The sequence below is a fragment of the Eleginops maclovinus genome, chromosome 20 (assembly GCF_036324505.1).
Source record: "Eleginops maclovinus isolate JMC-PN-2008 ecotype Puerto Natales chromosome 20, JC_Emac_rtc_rv5, whole genome shotgun sequence".
Classification (NCBI taxonomy): Eukaryota; Metazoa; Chordata; class Actinopteri; order Perciformes; family Eleginopidae; genus Eleginops; species Eleginops maclovinus.
The window spans coordinates 19,203,936-19,223,929 of NC_086368.1; the positions used below are offsets into that span (position 1 = coordinate 19,203,936).

Consider the following 19,994-nt stretch of genomic DNA (forward strand, 5'->3'; position numbering starts at 1 on the left):
AGGTAACAGAGGTAGCCATCACTCGATTTCGAGCATTACAGCATGTGCTTCTTGCAATGATATGTTCCCAGAAACTAATGGGCACCTGAAACGGCCACCATGTGTGACAGAGATGAGACCCTTGTGTGAATATATTGCTGTTTCACTTTATTTTGTGGCTAATTTAGTTGTGGTTAAAGCTTAAAAAGAGACAAATAATTCCCGTAAGATTAGCTGTAAAACAAATTGCCAGAAAAAAAACCCATTATAAAGCTCATTCAGGGTCTGAAAAGAAAATGCACCATGATGTTTTAACCCTCCAAGTTAGTCATCACACAAGCTGTGAAATTGCGAAACAACAAGTGTGCTCTTGTATACATATGAAATCGACCTTGTTTTATTCCTGCTGTGAAGGAGGAGAGCTCTTCTATTTGGAAATGGACATGCATTATTTTCTATTTTGCGGATCATGAAGAGAAGACCATTGTTGGTCCATGGTGCAATGTGAAGAGTGGCTGGAGTGAGATGAGTGCTTTGTGATAGGAGGGGATACATTATCCCCAAGAGGAGCTTGGACAGGCACCAACAATGCCTGGTGACGTCGGTTCATCGTTAGAAGCAGCAGACATTTGACTAATGGGCCATTTGGGAAGTCTAATTGGCTTTGCCTGAAAAAAATATGTCTTTGTCAAGAAGGTGCACAATCCCACAGCACAAATATAAAACATACAATGTTGCTAGTAAGTGTCCGAGTAGTACACACTGAATTAAGTCCCAGTCCTCATTCACATTATCCACCAAGTTTTACATACATTTATACATTCAAGATAAAAATGTCTAATTAATAGAAGGAAACAAAACCCACCATTCTGGATAGGTGAGGGGCCAGTGTGTGTGCAACCAAACAAATCCACAAATGTGCTTTCACAGAACTAAAATTAATCCAGAGGAAAGCCAAAACTATACTTCACCACCTGACCAACATACACAAAATAGTCAGTACAATCAACCTGACAAAAATAACTTTTTGTTTATGAGACATGTACAAAATAACCAAACCAAATGAAATGAGCTCAATGAGGGGGTGTTATTGCTCATTCATGTTCATTACGCACCTGCACAAACAATATGGTGCTCACTGTTGCTGGCTGAGGCAATTTAAACTTAAAACTCTTGTTATCTTCCTGCGCTGTTTTCAACAGACCGAAACCCAACTACATAATCAAAACAAACTAAATGAAAGCTCTCACATAACCTCTGCTGCTGACTCCAACATTATATTGCAGAGACCTCAAATAGATTGATAAACTACCGAAAGAAAATGAATGTGACAACTTACAAGCTTTGGCAATGTACTGCTCCATCGCACAGTAACTATCGATCATGCTGTTTGTGTAATGGCAGTAAGCCAGGACTTTGACATTTTCCGGTCGATTCCTCAATTGCTATTTCCAGGAGAAACACGGAGTGAAACGTCTTCCACCTTACCGGACCAAACAGAAGGGTCTCAAAAAATAGTTTTTGTTTATTTAGACACTCAATATGTAAAATGTTAGTGTTTCAGAATTTACTATCTTCACCAAAAAGTGATGACCTGTGACACCTCATCAACCGTTACAAATGGTAACCAGTTGAGATCCCATGTTTTCTTGTTTAAAGTAGAAAAATGTGCCAGTGAATCACAAGAACCTTTAATACAAAATAAAATAAACGCAAGGTTGAGTAGCAGACTAATCTTGCAAGCTCTTTTTTGGGGAAACATGGCTCTAAAGTTATCTAGTTTTCACAAAAAACATTGTATTTTATATATTAAGTGTGACAATTACACAGTTTTCTTTTTACAATTGACAGTGTTAATTACTCTTATGTTATTTATTATTATTGTCATGATTAAATGAAACACTGACATAAGGGTTTGTATGATTAAAAAGGGAATATGGCTGCAGTGCTGTTGAGACTGGGATTCAAAAGTGTAAGTGCCACATGGCTATGTAGACATTTCCGTTACCAATATGGTGCTCATATTAAACTTATACATATAAGTGCTATTGAAGTTAACCATATTTAATGAAAGCATTCCCTAAAGAAAGAAGAATTGATACTACTGCATCATGAACCAAAGCAAAATACAATCTTCCCTGAGTTTTGTGTTTACTTTGCATATTGCACATGAATCGCTGCTGTGCATGTCCACAATGTAAATCTGCTGGAACTCAGTGTCTCCGATTACTTAATGTGGCAACCATCTCCCAATGCAATTTGCAAGCCTTAGCAGTGTGGCCTGTATCTGCCAGGATAAAATGTGCTGATGGATTACTACTTGACGCACCAGATTCCTCTTCCATCTCATGATGACACGATAATCTTTTCTAAAATGATGGGGACATTTTTTTTGTATCCCTATCATTTGTTGTAAAGATGTCTCCCTTTCACAGAGAACCCTCCCGATCCCTTTAGACATGTCATTTTTATAATGCAGGTGAATGGATGTGAAGCAATGCTCTTTCATCTGGATCTGTTGTAACCTCCACCAAGAAGGTAATGTTTTCTTTTAGGTTTGTTTGTTTGTTTGTCAGGAGGATTATGGAGAAATCTACAAGCCCTATTCCATGAAACTTGGTGGTGACATTTTTGAGGCACAAACAGAAAATATCTTTCACTTTCATTAACATTGCAAGATAAGGCATGCCTTTGAAGGTCTGAGCTCTCTTACTGCCGATCTGTAATTATGACCTAATTACACAAATTTATTCCCAAATCACAAAATTACAGACCTCAGAAATATTTACTTATTTATGTTACCTATGACTGCAATTTAATTTCATAAACACATGTTAACCTTCCTGTGATTCTAGGAAAATATGAGGATGATATCAACAGCAGCTCAGTAGCCAAACAACGAGAATAACAACAATTCTACAGATCTGCAATAAACTCCAACTTTCTAAAGGTAGTGTAGGATCAGTCTTAGTGTCTGAATGAATGCATCGCAGGTCATATTGGAAAGTGGCTTTATAGCACTTTTAAGGCAGATCCATATCCAAACAAGTTTTAAAGCGTATACAGTATAGCCTCCACATTTCCGATTAAGTTATATTCTGTTTAATTTCACTGATTCTTTTCAAGCTTCAGACTCTCAGTCAGAGTGGAGAACAAAGACAAGAGAGAGTGTCAACAGAGATTTAGATGAAAGGAAACCATGAAAGGGCTGTATTACAATTTCTAATGGATTAATGAATGCATTCTGTTGAACTGGTGCATAGTTGGGGTTAATAGATGTTAAACCTGAACTGCAAGTTACCATTTATCACTGCACGATAATTTAAATATTACACACACACACACACACACACACACACACACACACACACACACACACACACACACACACACACACACACACACACACACACACACACACACACACACACACACACACACACACACACACACACACACACACACACACACACACACACACACACACACAGAAGACTTTGTAAGATGACTTGTATTCTGAACCCTGCTTATAGCTGAAATTGATAACTTTACATACACTTACACACAGGTGTACCAAGTATACCTGCACCCCTTCATATACAGAATAATTACTTACAGTCACGGTAAATGTTCCCGGAAACACAGACTGATATTGTTTTTCTAATATAACCTGTATAGACCAATGATCGGGTCCAAAATGTACCATAAACTGCTCTATGCCATGCCTGTATACATTAAAGATTGAATGACATTTAACCTCATGAATGAGAGTCCGGAGTCTATTCTGGGCAACTGCTGTAAGTGACCGAATAATCAATTAAACAAAACTCAAATGTCAATACTTTAATTATACTGAACTGTAAGTTATTGATTATTAGTAAAACGCATTTCTGTTTAACTGAAACATAAAAAGGGCCAGCAAACTAACATCAATGGGAAATGGCTTTGAAGCTGGAAAGTGATTGTGTTTGTTGGTGGGAAAGACCAAATTGAAATCAGGTTCCTATAGATATACTATATTTACTTAAAAAGCACAGGGATATTGTCATTTTAAGTGACATGGATTTTTATTGGTAGCAAAACACTTACTTAAATCAGTTGTCAGCAGGAAATTATGCCGTAACTTCACAAAAAAACAATCTAAGGTCCTCCTGATCCGTTGTTTAGGGACACTGCAGGATCCCGAGGTTAAATTAAAAGGACATAAGACACACTGGGGGTGGTTTAGCTCAGTCCTTCAATGTGGTTTCCTTATGTTATTGTTCTGCATAATGGCTTGTCACATGATGGCTATACCAAGGCCCTCTGCTTCTCTGCGGTTCACTGCAACTTATTAATTGCACCCTGATAGGCACCACATTTGTGTGTGTGTGTGTGTGTGTGTGTGTGTGTGTGTGTGTGTGTGTGTGTGTGTGTGTGTGTGTGTGTGTGTGTGTGTGTGTGTGTGTGTGTGTGTGTGTGTGTGTGTGTGTGTGTGTGTGTGTGTGTGTTAGAGATAGACAGAAAGGGTTTCAAAGAAGAAAGAGTATAACACTGAATGTAAGGAATGTCAATGAGATGTTTGGAGTATCCTGCCCAATTAAAAAAAACAACACATACGTAGGTACTATAATATCCATATAAATATGAGTTCTGTAAAGCTGTGTTCCCTGCGGGGCTGCCAGTTTTTCCATGAGACCTAACAATTTCTTGTCCTAATCCAATAATCTCCATTGCTCTTTATTTCAAGCTCTGAAATTCACAGTGCAAAAATAAATATAGGAGTATAAATGGCGAGTCTTTTATAGCCCAACAAGCCAGAGGCAGTTTTAGTCCCTTTGAGATTAAGTGGCCTTACATTAGAGACTAATAGGCTATCTAACACTCTATTAAATATATTTGAGGTTGAAATCATTTGAGCTTGGAATAATCAGGGTACTCACCTGCGCATAAACAATACACAAATCAATGAAATGTAACACAGCTGCAGAATTTGCTACACACAGAGTGCAGCTGAAGTATCTTCCTCTATGATTTCGCTGCTGCTTTCCCATCTACCTACGTCTCTCTGACGTTCACGCTTTATCTTACTGACCTCACAAGACATTTTTACACACCTGAATTTATATTCCTCTGTCCACTCTCTATCTCGTCCCTCTCATCCTCCTGTCAGTGCCTTTTACTGGGTTTATATGTCGGTGTATAGTGTGTGTGTGTGTGTGTGTGTGTGTGTGTGTGTGTGTGTGTGTGTGTGTGTGTGTGTGTGTGTGTGTGTGTGTGTTCTTTGAGCCATGGCTGAGTGCAGCGGCCCCGGGGTAGCCATGTGCCGCGGTGCACAGTCAGACGAGAGAGACACGTGTCGCAGATCTTCCCATTTACCATTTGGAACTAACCTGGCCCTCTCTTTTAAACCAACTCCATTAGTTTACCCTTCTGAGCCTTTTATGCCCCCCCCCCTCTACCTTCTTTTATTATTTCTATTATTCTGTTGCAGTCTACCAATTCAATCTGCAGTTCTGATGTCCTCTATTCACTTGAAATCATCCTCTACTCCAACACCTGACATCACAGACAGGAGGGGTGTCCACCATCCTCTCATCATTATGAGAGGATTATCATTATTTTCCTCTCTCGAATCCTGGCCTGTGCACACAGATTATCTTCTCCTCTGCCTTTCGTCTGCTCAGTCTCTCCTCTCTGTAAAGCTTGACGTGTAATTATTTTTCCTGCATACTTATTGGCCACTAGGCATTGATGCTTATTCAGTGCTCCTGTTTAGAAGCCCAAGGCTTCAACAAATAAATTGCATTTTCTCGTTCCAGCATCTATTTCCTCTGGGCTGAATGTCACTTATAAGGAATTATCTCAAAATTACAAAGCAGGGAATTCTACTTATTTCATAGCAAAGCAAAATGTTAACACCTTTATTTCCCAAGTGCAAATAATAGGACAATTATCTGCTGTCAACTGGGAGGCTTACTTGTAGTGTGAGACATTTATGATAAACTATACTAAATGTGACTTATACAAATAATAAAAGAAGATGAATGCAAATTAGAAATGCAAAATGTGCATGTGGGATAACTGAAACACTATTATTCAGGCAAGTGTCCCAGTGGATAAAACAAGATGAATGTTCCCCAACCTCTGCTATCTTTGGGACTTAGATCTTTTAATTGCCTTGTTAATCATTTTAATAACCTGAAATTGTGCAGCTACAATTACTGTTGTATATGAATAATAAATGTATATAATCAGTAAATCTGTAATTCAGTTACATGACGGCTTGGCATTACTTAATAATAGTTGCAAATTAAGGATCCTGGCATTAATTGAAATGCAGCCAAAGATCTTACAGAAAAGGGTAACAGTACAGGTTGCTCTTTACTAGAAACAGATGAGGAGCAGAGATGTGGACCCTCCAACAAGACTTCTTTTTAGGAATGCAATACACTATCCTGCACTTGACACAAAGCAATTTAGCTTGAAGATGATATCCTCCTATGGGCTGCCTCATTCCTCTTTGGTTTTTTATTATAGCTTTTTGTCACAGGGAACTGCATGGTGCAACAATGGGTGACACTTAAAGCCACTGGGATGAGAAGGATAAAGATTGGTTTGAATAAAACAAGGACAAGCCAAGCAGATTGAGAAGAAGATGAGAGAAACGGTATGTAACAGAACGTCTCCAGGTCCTGTGGCTTAAAGTCAATACAGTCAATTGTGGATCTGTGATGACGCTGGACCTTAGTATGACCCTGAGGAGAGAACCACTTCACAGCAGTTTCTTAGATGATATATGGCTTGATATTGCACTCTAACTAACGAACTCTAGTGGGTTATGCCGGGGATTTCATATAGACAGCAGCATCAATACAGAAAACCCAACAGCAGCTGCTCCAACTGCGAGGATGAAGCGTATGATTGAGGCAAGGTCTTTACTATTGCCTTAAGAGTGGGGGCTCTGCTAGTTTGAAGGCGACGCTTCAAGGATTCCTGTGGTGTTGGAGAGTTAGCCACTATTTCACCACAGCTTCTTCACTGCTCTTTACCCCCACTTACGGCAAGCAAATACATGCACAGCACAGCAGACACTGCAGCATCCCGTCAGCAGCAGTAAAACCTCAATGTGGGAGTTAGAGTAGAGCTCAGGAAAGAGGATTTCTTTCTGTTCACGACTCATGCAGCACACACAAACACACACACATTTATCCAAAGGTTGAAGTGTTCCTGCCATAATTCTTTAAGCCATTTTAGAAAAGTGCTTGCCAAGACAGGTCATGTGACTGCTCCTGAGGTTGTGTGAAATGCAGGCATGTGAATGGTGGATGTACAGAAGGCAGCATTCAGCTCACACAGCGTGTCCCTGCAAACCCACCCACACAAGTCCACACCTACAGTGATGCACATATGGAAACCCACACACGTTCATGCACACTTATCTACAGGGAACAGAAAACCGCCCTCACAATTAGTTTTCAGATTAAAAAAAGCATCTTTCGCGAGAACCTCTTCCATTTCTCTTCTTCTCTTCTAATTTGTTTAGCGTAGCGTTAATTATTCTTTTGTAGCACAGTTGAGGTGTGGTGAAACCCGCTTCCAGCTATCACATACAGTAGTTTAATTATTTAACCATTGATTTATAAAGCCTGGGTTTGTAGACAAGATTATTTACTCAAACAATGACTCTGAATTAGAAACATCTGTGAAAAGAAGCAGGAAGACAAAATGGTTTGAGTTATTTTGGTCTATAGCAAATATTGAAAAAATGAATTTATTATAAAGACTTTGTACTTTATTATGTAGAGTATACAGTATACAGTACTTATTTCTTCTATAGTTGGGCTGCAGAAAATATAGTTCTTTTGATGGTTGTTGCAATGTCAACTTTCAGTAAAAAAACAGCACTTTCATATGTATCATCATTTTATTATTTTTTGTTTATTTAAATTAAAAATGTTCCAATGCAACAATGTTTAAAATAATTTCTGTTTTTCTTTATTATATATATATATTTATAAAGTTACTCAGCTAATACATCACCATGTTCCATCGCATTACAGCTACTGTACGAGTGTGTGAGTATATGCATAATACCATGTTCATGTGTGTCTGTTTGTTTATACAGAGCGTTGAGAGGACGCAGCCTCCCGCTCGGTGTCTTTGCAGTTTTTAATGTCTCCATATTGACACCAACGCCTACCACAGTGCTGTACGTCACAACCAAGCTATGCACCATATGCACACATCTAAACGAAAGACAAAGAGGGAATAATGGGAGGCATTATGGGTAAGTGTAGACATTTTCGCCAGTGCTCTTTAATAAGGGCCATTTGGGATTAAATCAGGATATTTCAATGGAAATGCAGCAATCAGTAGCTTCCCTTGTGGAGGTGAGGCAAATTATCTTGTGCTTTAAATGACGCATGTACTGCAGCAGTGTGGATTATAGAGCATGCATTGTGTCTAAGAGTAGAAGTACACATAATATGTTGAGTCCTGTTATCTGTGCTTTATTTCCTTCCAAATTGCACCACTGCACTTTACACCATATGGTCAACTGAATCATTTTAGACCTTGGAGAATTACTATTTGACGCTCTGCTGCAGCTGGCTTTAACCCTTAAAGGCTGAATAGCGAAATTATGCTTCCATGGATTTAAAGTCATAGCTAGATTCAGGTAGTCCCACTTTAGCTATCTTTATTCTTGCAGTAAAAATCTGATTCCTTTTCATATCAGCAGTGCTTTACTTTTTGGTACTATTTGACATTTCCAAATTCATTTTAAGCCACATGTCACAATTCCCCTGTGTTGATGGTTATTCAGATCACTTGTTGACCCTTGATCACTTATTGACAGCAGCTTGGTTTATTCTCCTCTTGACAAACAGGATGTGAAGCGGCCCCATCTGCAGGGCATAAGAGAGGTCAGCAGTCCGACCCTTTCCTCAACTATATTTTAAACTTAATTTTAGAAGATATGTTGTTATGCCCTTTTGAAACTCATTTGCTAACTCTACTGGTTAAGGGTGATATAAACACTCTTAAACTTAGCTGGAATGAAGATTAAATAAAAAATAAACACTTGGTTAATCTGCAATAGGCCAGATTTGTACATTTGCAAGGGTTTGAAATAGCTTTATGGCTGGTTTATTTTTTTACTTTAGACCCCCTTCATATACTTCCCCCAATATCAAAGACAAATTGATAGAAGAGGCCATATATTATATTTGAGAATTCTTTATTTTTCAAATAGATGTTTCATTTTATTGTGAGATTTGTTTCTCAAATTAAATATATTTGTATGAGGTTGATAACCGTTTCTCCCCATCAGCTCAAATCCATGAAATCAGTACTGCAAAAAAAAAAAAGCCTCAATGTGGCATTTTGAGAGAGATGAACACGTTTCAGGCAGCATCCTCTAAAAAGTAAGAGTGCGACAAAACTAATGGTTCTGCTTCTGTATTGTATACTGGTAAGTGTAAGCTCTGCAGTTTCCTTGCTCCTGTGTGGAACTCTGTTGATGTATCCAGCTGCAGAAAGTGATGACAAAACACTGAAGAACCAAGGTCAGAGCTGTCTCATTACCTAAACCACTGCGTCTTTCAGAAAACACTTTCTCTGATTATTATAACAGTGTAGAAATGTTAAAGCTTATCATTTCCTGCCACTGATGTCAGTGAGGTTGAGTGGCGAGTTGTTATAGGAAGGTGAACTATGAGTCAAGATGCAGACATGATGTGAAAATATTGGTGATAGTGGTTTGCATCAATATGATGCAGTACCTACATTTGAATTCAATTCTGTGCATTAGCCGAAAGCAAATATTCCCATATTGTTTGCTAAAAATTTCAGTCTTGCCATATTTCAGTATATCTCTTCATGATCTAAAATTACTCTGGCAGAACAATTTATCTATGACACCCACCCCTAATATCCACAATCCAAAGTTTAAGACAGGTCTAAGGGGATACAACCTGTTTTTCTGTGGATAATCTCCTCCATGGAGTTTGTATTGGACTTGAAAACAACATTTTAATGCACACAGCGAGTAACACTATCTTAAACATTAAAAATATATATTCTCTTTAGACTATTCTCCATTCAATTGTGAATACTGTAAATTAATTAGGTGACTTTGTATGTATATAATAATTGGTCATAATGCACATATAAATTCAAGCTTATATTGATTTTTGGTTGCAAAACAAGTTCCCGCTGGGCAGATAATGTATGGGCACCAAGAACCATAGTGAATCGAGCAGCCAGGGGCTGCATTTAAATCCATCTGATTGATGACGGATGGGAGCCTCTCAATATATTGGAATGAGACAGCAAGAGACAGCAATGAGGGAAGAAGCAACAGATACTGAGATGGTTACCAGGGGAGAAACGCCTGGAGCCCAACTTGATGCAGCTTCTTGTTATACACCAATAATAGCTCATGGTAATGGATGGGAAACAGGCATCTTTCCTTTCAGATAACCTCACTTCCCCTCTGTCTTAGGGCTATACTGTGCCAGTATTTTACTCACATTTGTCCCCAAAAATAGAAACCTGAAAAACAATTGTAAAGCACAGCGTGTGCGAGTTCAGATTGTATCATACTGTAAAAAATAAGAATGTGCAACCTGCTGCTGAACCTTCAAAAACTTAACCTCCTAAAATTTGAGAGACAGCAATGACAGTAGTGTTTTCTGTGATGATCCAGTTAGTGTGAGGTCACGAAAAAACAACAAAAACAAAATAGGTATGATATTTTTTATTTGCTTCTCTACAAAATACGTCCATTCATTAAAACAGAAAAGGAGCGTAGGGGAGTTTCTAGATTCAAATAACCTAGCCTAGCACTTTGCATTAACTTAGGCGACTTACTATATCTAAGTATGGCGGCTTGTAATGACAGGGCAGGTAAGAACAACGTTAGCACATCATGCTCTCATCAAAATACTATGGTCTTCTACTTGTTTCACAACATATTACGGAAAAGTACTACATACACACACCCTGTATGCAAAACATTGTCTGTTCATAACCTTTGTAGTACTTTTCTTTGTGCTTTACATTTCTTTGTACTCCCAGGAAAAATGTTAGCACAGAGCCCCAATTGTCTCTCTTTCATGTCTGCGCCTTCCTTTGTAACCAGCTTTCTCATTACCTCTGTTCTCCTGTCTGGTTTTCTTTCCTCTCTATTTCCCCATATTACTTTAGCTTCCTCTATCTGTCAGATAACCCAGATTCCCTGCTGACTTCCAAAACTAACAGTGCCTCACATCGACCCTTTCCTAATGGAGGGAAAACTGTCTAAGCTACTCTTCTCACAGCCTACAGACAAAAGGGATACACAGAGCAGAATTCAATCTATCAACATGCTGCTATAGGGGATTCACTCAGAAGGACTTTGGGTAGCCCTCATTTCTGTGTTTAATCACAGAGCAGACTTGTTTGCCTTTAGTTAGACACTAATTTCAGGACACTGCTCTAGGTACAGGGCTGGCTCAAGGGAAAAACCCTTAGCCAAGTCAGCTCATTGTATGGCACTACTCTGATCAAATTATGGGTACTTTGAGTACAATTAGAGTGTAACTTAATGCCATAAGCTGCAAGACAAAAGGACAACTGGGCCTTATGTAAGAAGCACTCATACAAAGAGATCGGTGGCAAGAAGGAGAGAGTTTTCACCTATTCTCTTCTACTTTTTCTTTAAGGTTTGAAACAAATTCAGTGGACCTGTCATGTTCCCTAGAAGGAATAAAGAGTGATTTGACTTAAAATCATAATGTATTCATCTGAATTAGGAAAAAATATTGTTGTGTTTACCAGGTCACTTTCATATTTGCTTGCAAATTCACTAAAATGTTTAATAGACTTATATTGGCATATAATCCTTAACTCGACACCTGTACGATCATCTGTAGGCTTTAATATTTTCTCAACTCTGTGATCACATCCCCCTCATCGACGCTCATTAATAATGGACCACTTTTTGAAGTAATTCTTAAGCATTTGACTCAACGTCGAACTATTCCCTTTTATTAACGTCACAACACTACCCTGCTCTTAGGACAGATATTCATCTTCTAATCCCCATTAGGTGGAAATTGGGCACAATTTACTGCTACATTTATTAAGGAGTTGAAGAGTTATTTCTAAAGAACAATTCATTTTCAGTAGGAGCAGGAGGACGCATAAAAAGTTGCCATTTTTATATACGTATAAACATTTTATATATAAACCCAATTTGAGACTGCAAACATAAGGCTACCTGCATAGAAGCCACACATTCAAAGTAAAGCTACAGTACTTAAGTGCTAAAAAAAATCTACTTTGTAGAGAATTAACAACCTTTTAAAAGTGTACATTTGTGCATTAGATGCCAGTTCTATTACGTGTTGACGCACTTCCTCCTGCATTGTCACCACTAAACGGAATAAATAGATAAAACAATCGGAACACAAGGTCAAGGGATATTTCTGGAGGCTTTCAAACGTATTGCACGTTGCCGATGAGCAGATGAAGGTTATCCAGTTGTCATGGAGATGGATATTTTCTGCTACTGGCAGTATGTTTCACTTAGCAAATATTTGTTTTATTTGTTTTAATGTTTATTCATATTTGATATGGTTGGAACTCTCTTGAACCCTCGATTCTTCTTTTCTTCTTCAAGGACAGGCTTCTGTTAAATGAACCACTTCATGACCACATGTAAATGGTTATCTTATCTCACCTTCTTCTATGACGGCAGGCTTTTAATGTTCCGTGATGGGGTTTGAAATGGCTACAGTATACCATTGGTGTAGATGGACAAGGCTTCATACAGACTACTTTGAAGCCCCACCATTGCTCTGAGCATGGTGTTTACTGAACCAAAAAACAAAAACATCATTACACAATAAAGAAATAAAATGAGCCTCAAAAAAACTCTACAATTAGATCTAATTTGGCTAATAAAAAAACAGCCATGTCAGTTTTCTATTCTCCATTGTCCTTCTGGCAATGCAGGTACGTTTGTGAGCTTATTTTTTAATTGACCTTGAGAAAGCTAAAAAATCATCATAAAAATATAGAAAAATACATGTACAAGGCAAACTGTTTGTAGTAACATCACATCAATGCCTCTTTTCTACCACATTTCTCAATTGAGGATTACCTGTTGCCATAGCAACGGTGGACTATTCCACCAGCGGTTGTGCTGCTGATTGGTCACCTTTACAGCTCTGTTAGGTATCTGTGGGGCTCATGCACAGCAACAGGATTATCAGTGGGACATTGCAGAGGACTCCGGGAAGAACCAAACTCAAATCAATCAGCTGATCTAACGGCACGATCAATACAAGCATATTTCTTTGTTTTATTTTACAAAATCAATTTTTTGTTGCCAACAGCCCATAGTAAAAGGTCACTGTTTGTTTAATACATCTCAATGAGACTGCATCATCATTTCTATTGTATCTTAAGCAAAAGGGTTCCTGTTACAAAAGTCATGACTTACAATAAACTCTTTTTTTACTTTTGTGACTTTTAAATTAAAGTTTCAGTGCAAAACGCGTCTATTATGAGTTGAAAGCTTTAATGCAGCGCCCATAGATGCCTCTTCACAGATCTGCCCTAGGTCATTACAAGTGCCTCTTCATCCCACTGAAGAGGCTTTCTAAAAAGGAGAGGAGGGAAGAGGTCTGTTTCAAGGTCAAAATGCTATTAGATTAGAAAATAAATTAAAAACTGTTATTATTAGGCTTTAATCTTTCAGCTCATGCACTGATCAATAAGGGCACTACTAATGAGCATGAAATGCACTTTAAAATGCAGCAGTAACACACATTAACTCAATATATATTACATTTACAGCCCATAATGGAAATATGATCCTTTTGATTAAAATATATAGCACAACAGCCCTCGTAAATAGCACAAAATGAAGTGTGTTAAACTGTCAGTCACAATGTCTGCCTTTTGCTGGTCATTTTGTCATCCATACAGCAAATTTTGGAGCTTCTGTTTGAACAACTGTTATCTCATCATATACCTGGACCTGTAATGTCCTCAGTCTGCATTTGGATCATATTTATAGACTGTATTACAGTTACATTTAATTAAAGAAAACTGAATTTATGGTGGAAGATCAGTTGTATTCATTAGTGTACATCCCTAGAGTCTAGACAAATTTCACACTTCTTTTGTTACTTGTTAGCTTTGTGGTGTCATTCACCAAACCTTAATTCACTAGTCATAATTCATTCAAACTATGCAGCTGCCTGTAGTTTACTGGATAGATTACATTTTGGGGAACAACATTAATTTAGCTGTTAAACATCCTGTTGAGGTGTACATGTTTGGAGCCCAGGCAGCAGCTGATGAGCATATCTAATTGTCTTACAACATTTCCGACACATTTGAGTGTGAAAACAGCACAGTCATAATAAAGAGAAATGTTAATGACCAATCCACAGAGGGGATTTTTTACTTCCTCTCGCATTTCAATTAGCTAAAAGGGTCACTGTTTTTCTTGACACGAAGGGGTGAGCTTAAGTCCTAAACATCCTATGAGATTAGTCCTAATGCTGGTTATTAGTCAGTCGCTATTGATACAGGCAGTGCCACAAATCTGAAGTCACCAGTAGCCTGGTCTCTTGGGAGCAAACCCAAGCTTTCTGTTAATCAGGTACTCCCCACAGAGCAAATTAAAATGCTAATCATGAAAGCTTGCAATAAAACCAGTGTATAGTTCAACCATGCAGATAAATATGACTATACAAGTGTTCAAAGACAAATCAAATATTTAATATACCAAAAACATGCTGTTTCTAGTAGTTTCCTTTTACAGAATAATAAATGACTGTGGGAATAGGTTCTGCTTTAAAGCGTGAATGATTTATTTTAAAAAGTTAAAAAAAAAGCTGATACATCCTTTTAACTAAACACAAATGCTGTGTCCCAGTGCAAAACACCTTTGTACTAAATATAGGCAAAACATTTGCATTCTTAAAGTTAAAAAAGGTACATAAAGGAACATCTATTATAATAGCCAATTGAACAAACAAATAACGCTTTCATTATTCCTGCAAGGACTTTCAACCTTAAAAAATATAAATTTCTAAGTGTTTAATCCTTTTATTCATCATGTCCTATTTTGAAAGTTTCAAAGTTACACATTTTACCCTGGAGATGGTTCCGTCTCTTCCCTTGGGATGAAAATGCCACCAGTCTAGTTAACAGCTGAGAGGTACAAGACTTCAGGAGGGTGAACCAAAAGGACCCATAAAGTCAACATGACATTGCCACCAGCTGTAATAAGGTCAAGTCTCTAGGCAGTGTGTGTGTGTGTGTGTGTGTGTGTGTGTGTGTGTGTGTGTGTGTGTGTGTGTGTGTGTGTGTGTGTGTATATATGTGTGAACCTGCAGCAGAGAATTATCTTGCCAACGATAATTGATAACTGCCATGAAGTCAAAAACTACATCCAGTAAAATTCACACGCACCCCTGAAAATAACTTAACGTGTTTGTTTTCTATGTGTGTGGGTTTATGAACAATGAACTGCTTTATTCCCAAACCACAGCACTATAGTAAACGGTCAGTGGAAATGAGAAACAGAACATCCCTGAAAAAAAGCTGAATTCTTTGGGAAAACACTGTTCATCATTTGATGACGAAAGACAAAATGGAGTCAGTGTGTGTTTGTGTGTGTGTGCATGTATGCATGTATGTATGTATGTATGTATGTATGTATGTATGTATGTATGTATGTATGTATGTATGTATGTATGTATGTATGTATGTGTGTGTGTGTGTGTGTGTGTATGCCTGTTTGATATTGATGGAGATATATGTGGCTCCACCTCCCCACCTGCTCCCGCTGTGTACTCTGGTCTCCGCTAGCGAGGGAGAAAATTAAAATGATGTACATGCACGAATGCAAGCACACTGACCAAATGTAATGCTCTTTAAATTCAATTTCAAATTGTCCTCACAATTAAAATCTGTCAATAAAACAATGTATTTTCTCATTTTGTAGTGAATATGCTTTATAGGCAGTTTGTGGAAAAATGATGCAGTAAGAATGACTGAGTAAAAGAATGTTTGTATCACCACTTCTTATGTGAAGCAGTTTTAAATGTTTTTACTTGTTTGCTAATTATTAGGTGCTCAAATACCAGCAAGTTAAAGTTTTAACTGCAGGCAGATTATGTGACACTCAGCTGAACCCCTGCTTGTCAGAGGACTGTGCGTCAACCTGCAGTCAAATCAACAAAACCCTCCACCATGAGTCATCGAAAAGTCAACAGTCCCAAATAATCTGCTCTGATGGGTAGTTATGTAATATAGGTGGTAAATGCTCAGTGGTACTCGGGCACAAAACTGCACATACTCAAAAGATAAAGAGAGAGATAAAGAAAGGGAGAGCAGAGAGAGGCAGTGAGTGAGATGCAGACAGCGGAAAAGAGAGAGAGCAGATGTGGCCTTTGGGCTGAAACTGCTGATTCACCATGTCTCTTCTCATTACTTCCTCACATCAGGAGCCCATAGCACTTTCTCTTGAGCCACACACAGAAACTGTGTCATGATGAAAGGCAGAGAGCGGGGAAGCAAAGAGGAAAGAGGCAGAGAAAAACACACAGAGAGCGACAAGACAAACAGGAAAGAGCATCACATAGACGTCCGGAAAAAAAAGGAGATTCCCAGGTCGTCTCCTATTGACGACAGAGAGGGGAGGATTAAGACAGATCTCTATCTTTCTTTATCCTCCCCTATGTGCAGATGTAACCTTGAAAAGCCCTGGAGGACACCGTCTATCCCCTCACCCACCAAATGGGTTTGTTACATAAGGACTACATGAGGCTGCTAGAACACACACACATGCACACTCACATTCTGAATGCCTGCAAAAAAAACATTCACTCTTATATCTTTCTGCCTTTTTGCTGGACTCCCATTGTGGTCTCTTTTTGTGGCACAGTCAGAGTAAGCCATCATATCAGCTCAGTCGATATTTGAGAGCTCGGCGAATAAGCCATTAGATGCAGGGAGAGTCATGATAGTGTACTGCCTGCTTTCTACAATAAAGAGGATGCCAGTTTCATTGAGTTTCTTTCTGCATGAATGTGTAGTTTCTCTGGCTTTTTCAAGATGCATGGATGGATTTAGAAAGGGAATTTTAGATGAGGAAATACAAGAAGTTTATTTTGGCAAAAGGCAAATGCAGAAAAGACACATGAAGATAAAACAATAGCCTTATTCCTGCTTATCATTGTCATTCACTGCAAATGTATCCACATAACCACTAAGACACAATATGATGTTTTAGTTTATCTAAATTGACAGGTGTAAATAACCAATACTAATTGCATGTCTTTCTCTTTTAGACTTTCTGTCAATCTGCTCATCAAACTCTGATTGTCTTTCATCAGTCTGGTTGTAAAATGACTGTGTTCGTAATACGATTTTTATGATGTGTGGTCTGGCAGTAAAGTAAACTGAGATACATTCATAGAATTACTAAATGTATGCTTTTCAGAGAGTTATGGTATGTTTGGATTATAAACTTAAAATAACTCCAAAGTACTTATTTTGGTGTGTCGAACAGGGAGGTTCCCATATTTCTGAGTTTAGCCTTGATGTGCATGACGTACAGAATCATTACAAAAGGGTCATTTCTGTTAGTGCCAGTTGTATTACTAAGAGTCTTTGGCGCGGTTCTTTACGGAGTAGAAAATCAATATCATTTAGCAGAATACCTCTCTAGCCCAGATGCTTTAAGGAAGCTCTGTCTGCAACCGCCCCCTCCCAAAGAATCTACATTAATATTTATGTTGACTCTAGGATGAAGCATTGTTTACAAAGTCAATTTGATGACTGGAAATAATGCCAGGGAAGTTGAACATTCATTGCATTGCACTTCTTAAATATTAATGCATCTGGTTCAGACCAGGACAGAAATGTGGGGAAGAAAGTGTTAGTCCTTTTGCAAGAACGTGAAAATGTTTTTCTGTATATCTATTTTACAGCATTCAACTGACAGGCATTTGCAATCAATTAAAGGTCTTAGAATATTAACGGTTTCAACAACAACAGGCTAAAGGAACTATTTTAATTTTGATTTTAAATGATAACCAAGGCAGCTAACTATGGAGTAATAAACTTTACAAACTAAAAATAAAAAGGACAAGTCAGAGTAAGAATATATGTACAATACAAATGATTGCCCATCTGACTTTAAATGGGAGTCCTTTGGCAGTTACTTCAAAGGGGTATTGGTATTTGTGTTTACTTCAAGGTAAATGCTCAAATGTTTTTTCTCTTGCTAATTACGATAGTTTGCACTTTCTCATGTCTTTAGCAGGTGAAAATAGATAGAAATCACAAACCTCTCTTAACCTCTCCCCTCAGCATTGAAAGTTTACAATTCAAATGATCAGAGCCTGACAAAGCAAATGAATAATAATAATATATCACATTTATATAGCGCTTTTTACAGTACTCAAAGACGCAAAATTATATATCAGACATACTGTTTATGCAATTCTGATGAGTGGTTCTTCCATATTTATTACAAGCAGGACGCAAAGCATTCAACTGCATCTTTTCTAAATGTAAGCTGCAGACACATCCTGATGGTGGCAGCCATCCAACCATAAGCCACCAAAACACTCTGAGCAAGAGACACAGGATTACCATAATGCAGAGCTGCCAGTTACATTCAGTAGGTACTGTGTAGTGGAACCTCAGCAGTCGTGCATGTGTCCACGCATGCATAATGTAGCATTACAGAGCTAATCCTGCTCTGATTGGGCTGAAAGTTATATTGAATATTGCATTAAACAGTGAAAAGCTTACAGTCCGTTTCGTGTACCAGTGTCTGTAACTCAGACAGTGCTTCATCAATGAAGCATTGCACCAGCTTATTTCAAACTAATACCAGTGATACAGATAGGATTAAAGATAGATAGTATTATGGACATTCAATACTCAATTTAAAGAGAATGGATCTTGGAGCCAGAATGGGTAGCAGTGGCATCTGCATTTTACATTTTGATGACACTTAAAATCTCAGTATCATGTACCGTAAGTACAATGGCAAATTCCCAAAGAAGGATTTATATTTTTTAATGGCCAGTAAAACATGTTTCAATACAGTTATATGTCCAACATTTACATTTACTGAACTACGATTCACAATCAAGCAACACTATAACAAGTCATTTTTAAACAAAGTAGATGACCATCAAGCTTTCCACACGTTTGTGAGACAAGAAACTATAATTGCAACATTACAACAGTCCAGGAGATCCATAAAAAATAAAAGGTCACATGTCGCCACTTGATCACACATCCGCCCTATACAGGGATACAGGAAATGAAACTACACTGAGATAATGACAGCAATGAACAGCTGTAAAATCAATCATCAACATCCACAGGAAACCTTTATCGCCTGGAAAAAGTGATTTGCAGAAACAGCAGGCAGCGAGTAAGAGAGCAAACATTATTACACTGCCAAGCGCTTACATTTCGCTTGTGTGTGTGATTCAGAGCTATATGCCCTTTTACGACCGTGTATGATGTATGAGTTGATATACAGTAAGGATAATATCCAACGTGTTCTGTCGAGGGATAGAAACACTTACTCATAGCCCTCCTAACACTCGCTCAGAGACATTAGCATAAGTAGGCACATGAGTCATGACGTCAGAAAGGTTCACATAAACCACAAAAACAGAGGCAGGCGACAGAGCTGGGTTGTGAGATGTGTGAATCCAAACCCCAGAGAAAAGCTCTCCTGTCTGTTTGGATTAATAAAGTGGTTTCTATTTAAGGAGCAGCTTTAGTGAGAGGAGGGAAAACATTTAAATACAAAGACACAAAAACAAAAAGGATGTGAGAATTATTTCGAGATTAATGGAAGTAGAAATCTATCCGAATTTCATGTGTCAATCAGCGTTGAGCCAATGCACCCATACTTGTGTTTCAATTTTTGTAAAATATGTTCCTTTTGGCTGACTATAACCCAAACATTTCTTCACACCAAATCTGAAGAGTTA

The 19,994-nt window shown here is 38.1% G+C and overlaps 1 protein-coding gene across 1 annotated transcript in view; it reads right to left on the reverse strand.

Annotated features, from left to right (window-relative positions):
* Positions 1–19,994, reverse strand: part of syn2b (synapsin IIb) — a 62,409-nt gene that overhangs the window by 41,334 nt on the left and 1,081 nt on the right. The window lies entirely within an intron of this gene.